The following is a 15,350-nucleotide window of genomic DNA, read 5'->3' on the forward strand; positions in this document are numbered from 1 at the left end:
GCACTATCAGTCTGGTGACTCCTGGACATAGTTGCTGTGATTAGCTAAATGATACTGGGATGACTCTGCACAACCTGACCTAAGGTCACTGATCCGTCACACACCCACCCACACACACCTAAGGAAGCACTGTAACACCTCATCAGTTCTCCAGAGCAGCCGGTGAGATAAGAAGAGCTTGTCATCCAGCTGCCTGGACGCCTGCCGTCTCTCTGGTCGGCTGAGACTGCCGTGTCTGATAAATAAACAGACGGATAAATAAAGTAGACACACGGTTTGAGAGAGGGCAGTGGGTTTGTGTGTGTGTGTGTGTGTGTGTGTGTGTATGTTTTTGTGTACGTGTGTGTGTTTTTGTGTGCGTGTGTGTTCTTGTGTGTGTTTTTTTGTGTGCGTGTGTGTGTTTTTGTGTACGTGAGTGTTTTTTTGTGTGCCTGCGTGTGTTTTTGTGTGCGTGTGTTTTTGTGTGTGTGTGTGTGTTTTTGTGTGTGTGTGTGTGTGTGTGTGTGTCCAGGGTTGCACAGCAGTCATGCTCGGTGCCTTCAGGGGTTCAGTGTGGATTTGAGCCCATTTTTCAGGGCTGGGTCCAACTGCTGCACACACACCATCTCTCTTACACACACACACACACACACACACACACACACACACACACACAACATGTTGCTTAGCATTGTGTAAAATGGGATCCAATTTAGGGAACTGCATGGATATCCTGATTTGGAGACCGTGTGGGCACATGGGGAAGAGGCCTGAATGCTGTACAAGACTACATGGACACAGAAAGGGATTTGGTGTGTGTATATGTGTGTGTGTGAAAGAGAGAGAGAGAGAGAGCCCGTCAGAGAGTGAGAATGTCTGTCTGTTTGTGGTGTATTTCTTTCTTTCATTTGAGAGGCACACACACACACAGGGCACTCAACATATCCCTGCAAACTGCCATCCAGGAGCAGAACTGTCTTCCGACACACACACCACACACACACACACACACACACACACACACACACACACACACACACACACACACACACACACACACACACACACACACACACACACACACACACACACACACACACACACGCGCCAAAGGAGCAGAAATGCCTTCTGACACAGGAGGTGAGTGAGGGTGCTGCGGTGAAGAAGGAAAAGTGACATGTTTGAAACCTTCCATCAGATGAGTGTATTTCAGGAGCGTGGCCTATCCCTTCCCCCTCTCCTCTCCTCTCCTCTCCTCTCTCCCTTGACTGCTCGTCTCTTTTGTGATTAAACCTGCCACATCTAATTAAACTCTGTGGATGCATCTATCTTTCTCTACCTCTCTTTACCTCTCTCTCGGTCTCTTTGCCCAATCTCTTTCTCCCTCTCTCTTTTCTCTTTCTCTCATAGGAATGTCATTATGAAGTAATGGTGGGGATTACATTGATGGGTGACAGAAGTGTCAATCGCTCAGAGTGTTATGGATTATACCCGGTAATTCACTGGGATTAATCCAGCAGAGTTTGTTTTTGGGAAGGTACCCATGTTTGGAGTGAGACATGTTTACAGCCTGCACCACATATGAGCACTGGTTAGGCTGTCTAGCGCTGTGTAAACGCACGCACACACACACACACACACACACACACACTGCTGTGTATACACACACACACAGCGCTGCGTATACATACACACACACGCAGACACAGAAGGGGGTCTCTGTATAACATCCCACAGGAAGCTGGACAGCTTTGAAACGGGGGATTCCAGCAGGAACACCAAAACTAAATGACAGCAACAACTAGAAAACACACACACACTCACACACACAATGACAGACAGCAACTAGAAAAGACACACACACACACACACACACAAAATGACTGACAGCAACTAGAGCATGGAAGGAAGGGGGAAAGGCACACAGGGAGACAGAGACCTGGAGAGGGAGACAGAACTAGAGAGGGAGGGAGAGATCTAGAGTGGGAGAGATCTAGAGGGGGAGGAAGAGATGTAGAAAAAAGATCTAGAGAGGGAGAGAGAGAGAGAGAGATCTAGAGGGAGAAAGAAATCTAGAGCTGGAGACAGAGATGTAGAGAGGGAGAAAGAGATCTAGAGAGGGAGGGAGATAACTAGAGAGGGAGGGAGAGATCTAGAGAGGGAGGGAGAGATCTAGAGAGGGAGGGAGAGAACAAGAGAGGGAGGGAGAGAACAAGAGAGGGAGGGAGAGAACAAGAGAGGGAGGGAGAAATGTAGAGAGGGAGACAGAGTGATCTAGAGAGAGAGGCTGGGCTGGAGGATGGGATACAGACACACATACACACTTTCAGCTCACTGACGCCAGCATTATGCTGCATCACCACTCTCTTTCCTAACTGTTTGAGAGCAGGCTACGCTAACTTTAGCACTGTCCATCTGTCTGGGTCTGTCTGTCTGTCTGTCTGTCTGTCTGTCTTTCTGGGTCTGTCTTTCCCATCTGTTTTGGAACATGCTAGGCTAACTTTAGCACTGTCGGTCTGGACCTCCCTTTCCTATCAGTTTGGAAGCTGAGCCGCATGACCCAACAAAGGTCGAAGGTCACATCTGCGGAACCCTTACACATCCTGGGACTTCCATCTCCATGGCCACTATTCAGCCTGACCGACATGGACCTCCATTGTTCAGACGGGGAGATGGTGAAGAGTAGGGGGGGGATTCAATAGCTGCCAACAAAAGATGAAAACCCCCATAGCCCTCAGAATGGTGAGATCTCACACTCACACACACACACACACACGCAGACACACACACACACCAATAATCATCCCCTCCCCCGTCGGACCTCTGCGCAGTTGTAGCTAGTTTCCCGTGGAAGGCGTACGCCAGTTCTCATTTGATAAAAGCCTCGTCTTTTCAGGGAGTCGGCCGTGTGCATTAACAGACCGCGGATCCAGTTTCATATTGATTGAAGCCTCGCTCTCTGGGCGACGCAGATCTCTTTCAGATGAATGTTCCGAGAGCTCAGTGTGTCTCAGTGCACCTCCGCCAGGGGAGGATGGAGGCAGACAGGGAGGGAGGGAGGGAGGGAGGGAGAGGGATGGGGGGATAGAGAGACAGAGTGCAGGAGAGACAGAGTGAAAGAAAGAGGGAAGAATGAGAATAAGAGGACAGAGACAAACAGACAGGGATAGAATTAATATATTAATATTATTAATTCATATTATTAACTTTTGCCTAATCTTAATATTTTATATGTTAACCTTGTGCTTAAATGTTATGCTTTGGCAATGCAAAACAATTGTCATGCCAATACAACTCATTTGAATGGAACTGAATTGAATTGAATTAACCTGGGATGGTATTCTGAAACGGTTTTGTGAGTAAAGGTATCTGTGATATACGTGCAACATGATATTGACTAGATTAAACCAGCCATGACAGTGGTTTTGGTCTTCCAACTGCATCGTAAACAAATACCACACCGCCCCCCGCATCCAAATCCACGTTCAGACTTCCTCATAGACAGAGAGACAAAAAACCGAGGGAAGGACGAAAAAAGCTAAACAAAAAAAGCAAAAAAAAAGGAGTAAGAGAAGAAGGTAGTGAAGAGAGTGTGAGAGAAAAGATGGAGAGGAAGAAGAAAAGAATGGAGAAAAAGAAAGAAGAAAATGACAGTCATATACTGAACAAAGAGACAAACAGAGTGACCGAAAAGACGTTGGGATAGAGAGAGTGTGTGTGCCTGTGTGGGGGACAGAGAGAGGGGAAAGAGAGTTGTTTGTGTGTGTATGTATGTATGTGTGGGAGAGAGAGAGAGTGAGTGTGAGTGTGTGCGCGTGTGTATGTGTGGGAGAGAGAGGGAGGGAGTGTGTGCATGTGTGGGAAATGTCCCACCCACATCCATAGACCTGTAGCCATCAGCAGATGGGCAAGAGCATCAGGGGCTAAATCACACACACACACACACACACACACACACACACACACACACACACACACACACACACCCCCAGCACATTTCCTAATAGAAATTCAGATAGTCATTACAAAATGCACTTGTTCCTCCCCTTGTAATCCGGCCTCAGAACAAGGCTTCCATTCAGTTCAGCTGGACCCATAATCTGGGCCTACGGATTCATAAGCTTCCATAATTAGCTCCTGGCTTTATCAAACCCAACGCAGCCTTTTTCATTCAAATCAAACTCCTGTCCCTTTCCCCGAGAAACAAAACCAATTAAGTTGTACATTGCACAGCCAGATAGTACATGACGCCGCCCGTGGCATTGCTGGAGTAAGGTCATTTGACGTGCGGATGTCTGTCTGTGTGTGCGTGGGTGTGTGTGTGTGTCTGTGTGTGTGTGTGTGTGTGTGTGTGTGTGTGTTTAGGCGGGAGCAAGTGGAGGAAGGGAAAGAAGTGCCAAGTCTTCCTCTGATTGAACAGAAGGATGAAGGATATAAACATGCAGAGTCACGACACAGACCTGAGGTACTGTTACTTGAGGTTCTGTTACTCATTCTTAGAAGGAAAAAAATAAATAAGAAGAGACGAGGCTTTGATGTGTAAATCCGAGAGACCGTCTTTTCAAGAGTGTCTCCTTGCCCTCTCCCTCCACCGAGAGATTTCGATTCTTCCTACATCAAAATGACACTGTAGTAGACACAAACCCTCTGTTGAACTCGGCCTGATGTGGTGGCTCGATATTACTTCAAAAAAATAAGACGGACCAGCTCGCCATCTCACTCCAGGCCAGGCTGGCATGAGATCATCTAAAACAAGAGAGGTGCGAACTCGTCTGCCACGAGAAGACTGCCATCAGGTCACAGAGCTTTGATGAGGAGTAAGGAGAACAAAAAGTCTGCCTCAAAACAACTCTGACCATCAGGGGGAAATAAAACAGCATGTTAGCATGTTAGCATGCTGCCAGACCAGACCAGACCAGACCCTGACCAGACCATTATATGCTAACCTGATGGAAATGAAACTGCTCTCACAATTACTTGGACCACACCAAGAAAACAAGAGGAATTTCATCTGCAAAACACACACAAATAAAACAGCATGTCACTCTTCTCATTCTCGACACAAGACACGCATCTCTCGGAGATCAGGGCCTACTCGAGTGGCCTCAGGACACATGGTAAAGACACACACACACCAACACACACACACACACACATCTGATAAAGGACCCACCAGGAAGTGTGTTTGGGCACTAATCAAAGGCAGTCGGCAGCAGGTGGCAGCTTTCGATTCGTGCCGTCTGAAAGGTCCGAGCTCTTATTGAAGCAAATTGACCCCGAATAGAGGGGGGGGTAGCGAGACGGCAGACATGATTCACTTTAGCCGCCTCGAGCGCTCAGGTTCATCAGCAGAATGACGGCTACTTCTGCCGCCACCACCGCACTCCCGGTGCCGGTACAAATGGAAGTCCATTAGGTTGCCGGTTGTGCTTCCTGCCACGGCATGACCAGACAGCGCCGGTTCTTATCAACACACATCTCCAACAGGAGCACAAGAGCAGAGGTAAACAACCAACCAGCCAATCAACCGCCCATCTGCAGGGACACAGCCAGCATGTGATGAGAGGAGCAAGCCTGAGTAGTCTGTGGGCGTGTGTGTATGTGTACGTGTGTGTGTGTGTGTGTGTGTGTATGTGTATTATGTTTGTACGAGCTAGTGTAAACACGTGTTTATATGGGCGTGTGTGTGTGGTTGGGGGGGGGGGGGGGGGAGTTTGTTTGTGTGTGTATGTTCGTACATGAGTTTGTGCATGTTTGTGTGTTGTTGGTACGTGTGTGTGTGTGTGTGTGTGTGTGTGTGTGTGTGTGTGTGTGTGTGTGTGTGTGTGTGTGTGTGTGTGTAGCAAGGTGGAGCATCACCTTATGACTACTGATTATTGAGTAGATCCTTTCTTGATTTGGGACTAACCCTAACCAGACCAGACCAGACCAGACCAGACCAGACCAGACCAGACCAGACCAGACCAGACCAGACCAGACCAGACCAGACCCTGACCAGACCAGACCATAACCAGAGCAGACCCTGACCAGACCAGACCAAGCTATTATATGCTAACCTGATGGAAATGAAACTGCGCTCACAATAGCTTGGACCCCACCAAGAAAACAAGAGGAATTTCATCTGCAAAACACACATGTGCACGCAGTCACAGTCACACCCACATGGGATGATTTTATCAGGCCATGCTACCTGCTCTCGCTGTCCCTGCCTGCATCTCAGAGGAAGAGGCCACACCTCCTGACACTGATTACAATCAGAGAAACATTCTCTTTCTCTCTATCTATCTCGTTCACTCTCTCTCTCTCTCGTTCTCTCTCTCTCCTGTTTCAACCCCTCCACCCTAAAATCACCCGCTCGCTCACCATCCCTGGTACATACCTGCATTCTCCTACGGACTCTCAGAGGCAGGAAAACCAACAGATTTGTCACCATAACAACCTGACTGACTTTGCTAGACTCCTCCTGTCCACCTGGCTGAGAGAGAGTGCACAACCTCCAAACTCTCCATGCACGCTATACATCTGATGTGGACGGGTTGGGGCCAGGGGGAAAGGAGAGGGGGAGGGGCGAAAGGGAGAGAGTTGGAAAAAAAGCCAGAGAGAGAGAGAGAGAGAGGTGAGATGGAGTAAAAGCAAGAGAGAGAGAGAGAGAGAGAGAGAGAGAGAGAGAGAGAGAGAGAGAGAGAGAGAGGGGGGAGATGGAGAGAAAGCAAGAGAGAGAAAGAGAGGGGATAGGGGGAGAAAAAGCAAGAGAGAGAGAGAGAGAGAAGAGAGGGGGAGATGGAGAAAAAGCAAGAGACAGAAAGAGAGAGATAGAGAGAGAGAGAGAGAGAGAGAGATCTGTTATTGTTAGTGCTTGACAGCCTCACAGTTAGTTGGGAGAGGGTGAAACTCTTTCGGCATTCTTGGTGTTTACAGCCCGGGGGCTGGCGGCACCGGCACAGACCCCAGCCGACTCTGGGCCAGATGAAGCTGCTATCGGGGAGAGGTCACCCCGAGGGGGCCTGCACCAGCGCCGCCGCCTGCACAGAACAGGGTCGGGGGTGGGGGTGGGGACGGGACAGGGAGAGGGCTTCTTATGGGGAAATTACATTTCTGAGACGGCCAGCAGGGAGGAGTTGCCTGGGGGGGTGGAATAAGAGATGTTACATGGGGCTCCAGGTCCCAGTGACGTGTCGAGGAGGTGCCTGACAGCTTCTGGCTTGGGCATGAATTTGGCCCTGGTCTGGCCCAGATCTGGCACTGGTCTGGGCCAGATGTGGCAGGTCTGGGCCACACCGGGGTTATATCCATTAGTGTACAGCTTCTAACAGCGACCATGAGCAAGCCTTCTTACAGAGAGGAACTATACCTCCGCCAACAGTCAGTAAAAACATACACCGGCTTTTGACTGAGCCTGTGGTTTCTCATTTTTTTTCCTACGGTGTCCCTACAGGGCCAAAAAAAGAGTGCCATGAGTGGGCACTCACCTTGGGAATGCTTGGTGAGTTTTTCTTTGACGGGTTTCATAATGTCGAATGACAGAAGTCACTGTACAGCTCCTGACAGGCAGGGAGTTGTGTTGTTGAGTTGTGAGTTCAAACAAGGTGTGGTCATTTGTATACACCCAAAACATATACACACACACAGACACACAGACACACAGACACACACACACACACACACACACACACACACAGGACAGGAGACTGGTTGCTGAACATATGACTAAATGTAAATCAGAGTCATAACTCTGAAGTTAATCATTAGCATGTATGTAATCTAGAGGCAATGAGCAGCAACAGCATAGTTAAACAGGGCAGACATTCCACCCTGCTTAGAATTTGCTTCTGATTTGATAAACTTTTGACTGGGTGACCCCTAGCAAAGGAACGTGGGCTTATTTCAACTCGATTAACTCCAGCCACCAAATTCCTCGATCGCGCGGGCCTGAGTCCCCCCTCACCATGCCCCCAGCCCCAAATGCAGACGTTTTTGTCAGGCTACTCCCAGTGACACTAATCTGTTTCCAAGCAAAACACACTATAACAGAGGTACAAATAAATGTCACACTGTGTTGGATACCTCTAATTAGACTCGAAGTAGAGATGTCAGTAAGAAATAACCCAATGATATGAATTCCGTTCAAATTTGGTTTTCACAAGCTGAACCTTTAGATATATTGTGTTTCTGGCTTTGACTTTAACTTAACACACACAGCACAACACACATACAATATGCTTACATTACTGATATGAAAGTCATAAAAGTACCAAAAAGAAAAAGATGACGATACAGTAGTGAACGTTCACGAATTTAACTCTTTTAAGAGACAATCTCGGGAAAATCCCAGACACATCAGGCTCTGTAAACCTGGGTCAACATGACACGCGTGGTTAGTTCCCTAGAATGTTGCCACATCAATAAACTGGGGTTGTTCTGGTGAAACTACTTCAGCGAATGTTGTTATACACCGTATCCAAAGACAGCTGGCGTTTAGGGGTAGGCTATAAGATACTGGGTTGCTTGCTTAATATCGTGAGAGCAACCACGTTCCATCAAGTTAAGTGAAGCAGTTAGAAAAGAAAAAAAGAATGTCAACCATCTCCAACGACATGCCCGGTGCTCATGACTAGTGTTGCGGCCAGGGTTATTCAATGAACGGAAAGAGACAGGAACGCGCTCCAGCTCTTCACATTTTCCGGTAATAGGGTAGGGCCGAATGTCGTTAGTTTGACCAAAGTGGCTTTTATAATCAGTTTGCCACCCTCTCATCACAGGCTCGCCTAATAGGTCAGTAAGAAGCAGAGAATGATTTGCAGTCATCATGTCAAGGCACCTGATAGCAATCTGTGGTTTATGTTTTGGTGAAATTACACGAGAATGCTACTTGACTATTTATCACAATTAAACCACAAACACAGCACTGTTAAGACGTTATTGGCCGAACCGCAGCTGACAACTAAAAACGTGAACAAAACTGCCTTAGAATGTAAGCACAGCAGTGAACGGGATAGGGCCAAGAAACTGTTTCACACACAGAGATACATGATATCACCCAGTGTGACACTCACACACCGGTCCATCTCGCTCATCAAGCTCTATTGTCTTTCGCCACATGTGTGTAAGATGTGTGTCTAAGGTGGTATTTTCACCCATTCTGCTACATAAGGTCGGAAGACGATCACGTTAAAAAAAAAGACTCCAGCGGAATAATCGCATGGGAAGATTGTGCAGAACCAAGCCTTTCATGAAAAATATAAGATATAAAAAACATGCGTTTAGTAAGCACCCAGCCAAGACATGTTTAGACACTCACAAGTTAAAGAAAATAATGGAAGGAAAAACGCCCGATCCAAAGCAGATCTCATCGTCGGGTCCTGGTGGGCTATAGGGTCGGGTTGCAAGGCCTTCCCACATTTTGTATTTCTCCAAATCTGAACAGAGGCCTTGACCACACGCCTCGGCGTTTTTCTCGGAACGGGGGAAACGTCAATACACTCATGGGTGATGCAATGCAACCCATCTAAATCACACGTTTGACTGTTGTTTCTTTAAGAGAAGACACTGACATTGATTTAAACAATTTCACTTCTTAGGATTTCATCATGTTAATAAGCAGTCGATGAAAACACCCAATGTTACTCAGCAAAAGTAAAATCGGAAGTTTTACTGCATTTATTCGTCTAGAGTCTAGACCAACTAGTGAAAAAGAGAAGACTTATGCTAATCTTTAGTCCACTCATATATGACAGCTAAACTATTCTGTTTTCAGGCTTTCAAGACCCACGGACCTGGTCAACGAATTTCAGCGAGGGAGGAACTGCTCGAGGCGACACAAGGGCTAAAGAAATAAAAACATCCAAGTAGGCTGGGTTGGGCCCAAGTAGCTTAAAGTCCACGCCATGGAATTGCAGACCCAATGAGACCAATTCCCTAAACTTCAGCACTCGATTGTCCAGACCAGGGTGTTTTTATTTTTACACTGCACATTTCTCATAACTGAACCAGATTCACTTTTTATCACACCAACTCCTCTCCCTCCAACCGATCGTTTGAGAACACATGTAAGCTCTGGCAGCAATACAATATCGGTGGTGGTTCAATATAAACCCTACAAACACAAGTGTTCTTTTGGTGAGAAACACGGACATCCGAAATAAAAAATAAGACTGGTACGTACCATAGCATTCCTCTCGCTCACTCCGGTTTACTCTCTGCCTCTCGTTCTCTGTTGGTCTCCGATGCCGAAGTAGCAAACCCCGGGCCGGCTCGGTAAAACAAAATAAAGCCAAAATATAGGAGTCCCACGAATATAAATACAATGGCTTAGTTAGTTCCCTTCTTTCGTCAGTGCGTAAACAGCGTTGCTTTCCTAATTATGCTTCCATTTCAGACGCGTAAAGTTTGTTCCCCAGTTTCTTGGCTCTTGCTCTCTTCCAGTCCAATGCTAAAAGGGAGAAATAGGGCTTCGACCGGCGAAAAAACAATCCTAGATGTCGGTATGTGGTCCACTGGATTTTCTTGTTTGAAAGGAGGGGGCGTAGAAGGAACAAAAAACAGAGGTTTGTGTCGCGGCGTCTTCCTTTGGGCTCACCACGTTGTTTTTTGACCAATTATTATTTCCTTTGTTGCGTCCAAAAACACTTTGGACATGCCTGTTCCGAGCCACGTTTAAGTTGCTTTCACAGCATATGGCTCGACAATGCAACTCCTCCCGACAGTTCCGTATGATAATTTCACTCCCTCGGTCAAGCCGTTTGCAAAACCATGTGCGTGTACGAGTGTGCGCGTATGTATGTGTCTATGAGAGAGTGTAAATGTATTTTTTCCAGCTTCCCAGTAATGGCGGCCTTTCTCCCGTTCGTAGTCTCTCCTCCCTCTCTGCTGGGAGAATGGGAACGCTTCTCAACCACAGCGCAGTCTCGCCCAGTGGCGCATGGACACCACTGCAAAAACTGCGAAAATGCACAGACTAGCTAGGATCGGCCTACACGGTAACACATACACCACAAGCTCGCATTAATCCAAACGATCAAGTTTGCGCAGGTTTATGAAACCTACTGCATTTATTACCATAACATACATCTTATGTTTAAATATTTAAATGTAGCTTGCTTGTACACTCTGTTAACAAAGCATGGATAATAGTCATCAAGTCTTCCTGTAAATTAGCAATACCACTTTCACTGTGTAGCCCAATGACTAGTATTAACAAGAAACATTTTGAATGCATGTGTCATTGTTTATGAGTGTTTTTATCCTCCTGTCTGTATGATCAATTAGCTATTTTTTAATTGTATTTAGTAGCTAGTTTACATAATAGAAATAGCCTACTTTCTATATCTACATTTCCAAAATGATTTGGATACAACAAGTTCCACTCCAAGAATTCCCTTGAAATATGGTTTTATAACAATGGCCTCATGGAAGAGGTGAAGGCTACTGCGAACAGCTTAGTGATTCTAGAGACAAAGACAAATTCCAGCGATGCAGTTTAGCAAGCTGCCATGCCATAACCTGGTTGTTGTGTAACCGCTTCAACAGATGTCAGTTCTTTTCAGAACTGACACAAAAATCTCTCTCTCTCTCTCTGTCTCTGACTTTTTGTCGTCCTCTCTCCCTTTCAAAATAGAAAGCTCACACCCTTGAGAGTTGAGTCTTTCTGTACAAATCCATGCCTCCTTATGTCATAAACAGAACATGAAAGATTGAACCGAGAGCGCTTGGACGTTATGTTGGTTTTCAGCTCGTCCAAACGGGGCAACACAGTAATACATGTTCACCATATTTCACTCAAGCTCTATTCAGAGGCTCTGCATTGTAACGACTGGTCAGCTGGATTCCTTTAGGCTCAGATTCCAGTGTTCGGGCCCTGCCCAGAGCGTGCCCAGTGGGGTCCTGCAGCAGCGCCCAGAGGCATTTGAGTCATGGTTGTATTCCTGTGACCCTGATTACATGATTACAAAGGGGTCAAAGTTCGATTTTAATCTACGCTTGTTTTACAGGCTTCCTCTTACCTCCTCATAAATAGGGCAGGGCTGTCTGCAAGTTCACCCATGAATCATGGCCTTAAAACAACAGCCGTGGAATGGCAGAGGTAACCAGATCCAAGTCCGCTCCAGACTAGGCCCGGTTCTGGTCAAGAGGGGGCTGTGAGAGGCTGCTTTAGCAATGTGCAATAGGATCCGTTTATTAGGGGAAAGGGCCATGACACACAGGCCTTGAAACAGACACTCTCCTGAATAGGTTTCTCACAGCAAAGCTGTTCACTTGAGTTTTTCTTATTTACCAGTTCATTTACTTTCATCAGACCACAACAGCCAAGAGGATATGTGGCTGCTGGTTTGAACGGACGCACGTATGAGAAGGGTACACCCATGCAGGCTTGAGTAGTGTACCCCCGCCCCCCCCCCATCCTCCCCTCCCCTCCCCCTCCCCCCTCCCCCGAACCCCTTCGCTACCTCCAGGGTTCAGCTGAAATATTTCTAAGTCCCAGGGGTCACCACATTCTTCCCCCATGCAGTTGTGCAATCTCCCAACAATCATAGTTCTCCAACCCCTCCGACACCACCTCCCTCCCCCTCTCTACCCTCTTCTCTCTCTCTCTCTCTCTCTCTCTCTCTCTCTCTCCAACATCTCCACCCCTTCCCCCTAACCTCTGAAAATGTGCAGAAAAGTTGTCCAAGCCGTCTGGACAATGTTCTGCGGTTGATAGCCTAATCTCTGGCACCACAAACAAACCAAGGGTCCTGACTCTGTGGAAACAGCTGCTGATGTAACGCAAAGTTGACCCTGTTATTTGTCCATTTGCAACCCATGGCTATAACAGCAGAATATGTATTTGTAATTATTATTTTTTGAATTAAAACAGCAGTAAGGAGTTTTTTGTTGAAAACTAGGGTTAGAGTAAGGGTTACTACTTACTGGCAAAACAGAAACAAAAGCACAGTTGGCACTGATCAAAGCTAGTGTTGCTAGCATGCTCACTGGTGTCTTTTGGCAATATAGTTGTCAGTAGCCCCTTATACATGTGCCAATGTGATCAGATCAGTTTATCGTATCGTATTCGCGTGTAGATGTGAACATTTTCAAGGGAAACGGCTCTTGTCGTTACGTGTTTACATGTGCAAAATGTGATCCGTTTACATTGGGGCATGCGCAAAGACCACGGAGATGTGCTCCCACCTGGTTTGTTTACTAACAACATCAACGTGGATCCGCATCGTGCACAGGCAGTGTAGTGGCTTAAAGTTCCCTTCTTTCTATCAGCATATAGTTCTTAATATTTTCTTTGAATTACCACTCTCAGATGGAAAGAAAACGAGTCTACGCGTGGATGTGTTTCAACAACGGTAGAAAACTGTGTTTGCTCCGTCTTTTACTGAACTCATAATTATACGACAGTGGTATTAGTTACAGTTGAGACACCCGAAATAACTTGCATGCGCAGCAATCCTGAGACGTGATTTTTTGTTTGCACATGAATACTAACGTCTTCTTTGATCCCAGGAAATTTGAGCACATAACCCATCTCCCTTACGGAGATATTGGCGAAAGTTGTTTTACCTACTTCATTGCAAACGTCTAGTTTTGCAAACGTGTCTAGTTTTTGTGCAGTAGTGAATAGAGTCTCAGTCTACTACACCATACATAGCATATCATGTTTGTAGAAAATGATTAAGGTACAACAAATGCCAATAAGCATATTTAAATTAAATTATTCACATTGCAAGTAAAATGGTGCGGCTGGAGCAGATACAGGGAGGGACAACGGTGACGCAGTTTGGATGTAGTGACAAACATTTATCAAAAACCTTGGTGTAACTATCAACCAAGACCTCCTACTTGACTCACACATAAAACAGATCCCAAAGACATCATTTTTTCATTTACGCAATATTGCCAAAATTAGAAAGGTCCTATCCCTCCAAGATGCAGAAAAACTAATCCACGCATTTATTACTTCCCGCCTCGATTATTGTAATGCTCTCCTGTCCGGATGCAGCATCAACACAATAAAGAGCCTCCAACTTATACAGAACGCTGCTGCTCGTACACTCACCAGAACTAAAAAATATGAACACATCTCACCGGTACTCGCTTCTTTGCACTGGCTCCCCGTTAAAAGTAGAATCGACTTCAAAGTACTCCTGCTAACATATAAAGCCCTAAACGATCTGGCTCCAAACTACCTCAAGGAATTAGTCGTCCCCTATTGCCCTCCAAGGCTGCTCCGTTCCCAGAGTGCAGGCCTCCTGGTAATTCCAAGAATATCAAAGACCACAATAGGAGGGAGAGCATTTAGCTACCAAGCCCCTCTCCTCTGGAACAATCTCCCTGCCTCCATCAGAGCTGCAGACACCGTGCCTATATTCAAATCAAGACTTAAGACATTCCTCTTTAGTGCATCATATAGCCAAAAGTAACCGCGCCAACAAACCAATCACCTGCTATACCAGCCACCCAGACATATCCGAACACAAATTCAAATATTACTTGCATTTAGTACCGCAACATCAAATGTGTTTCCTGTTTGCCGAGTGGATGCATGTACGGCCCCGGCAAACAGATCACAACAAAAAACAAATTAAACTACTACTTGTAATTTAGTACCGCAACATCATATGTGTTTCCTGTTTGCCGAGTGGATGCATGTACGGCCCCGGCAAACAGATCACAACAAAAAACAAATTAAATTACTACCTGTAATTTAGTACCGCAACATCAAATGTGTTTCCTGTTTGCCGAGTGGATGCATGTACGGCCCCGGCAAACAGATCACAACAAAAAACAAATTAAATTACTACTTGTAATTTAGTACCGCAACATCAAATGTGTTTCCTGTTTGCCGAGTGGATGCATGTACGGCCCCGGCAAACAGATCACAGCAAAAAACAAAATGTTCAATGTTAGTACCGCAACATCAAATGTGTTTCCTGTTTGCCGAGTGGATGCATGTACGGCCCCGGCAAACAGATCACAACAAAAAACAAAATGTTCAATGCCAGAAAAACTAAACATATCTAAATATTGCAATATGCAACAGGCAAACCGACACACAGGTGACATGTCCCTGGTTGGTGAAATGATTCATCTGTGTGTTTGTTCGTGCTGATTCCCGACTGACAGACCTGCAGACTGATTCGTCATTTCCTGTTTGTTAGATGGATCAGGAGGAGCCTCCTGGGCCTGATCACTCCCCTCCTCAGCCCGCCCCGAATCGCCCCTGCAGACCGGCTCCAGAGCATCACCAGCATCGCCCACGCCGCCCTGCTCCCCATCCTGGGCCCTCAACTCAGTCATCATCCCCTTGACGACTTCTCCCGCTGGATGTGACGACCCCCACCCTGGTCATCGGCAGCTCCATGGTCCGAGATGTCCACACCCCC

At 46.5% G+C, this 15,350-nt stretch overlaps 1 protein-coding gene across 1 annotated transcript in view; it reads right to left on the reverse strand.

Moving 5' to 3' along the window:
• The window catches only part of arhgap35a (Rho GTPase activating protein 35a), a 71,858-nt gene extending 61,032 nt beyond the window's left edge, over positions 1 to 10,826 (reverse strand). The window contains 1 exon segment of the mRNA XM_080845117.1: positions 10,142 to 10,826. The gene's annotated coding sequence lies outside the window, so the exon portion shown is untranslated.
• Between the last annotated feature and the right edge of the window lie 4,524 nt (positions 10,827 to 15,350).

The sequence above is a fragment of the Sprattus sprattus genome, assembly GCF_963457725.1.
Source record: "Sprattus sprattus genome assembly, chromosome: 9".
NCBI classification, from domain to species: Eukaryota; Metazoa; Chordata; class Actinopteri; order Clupeiformes; family Clupeidae; genus Sprattus; species Sprattus sprattus.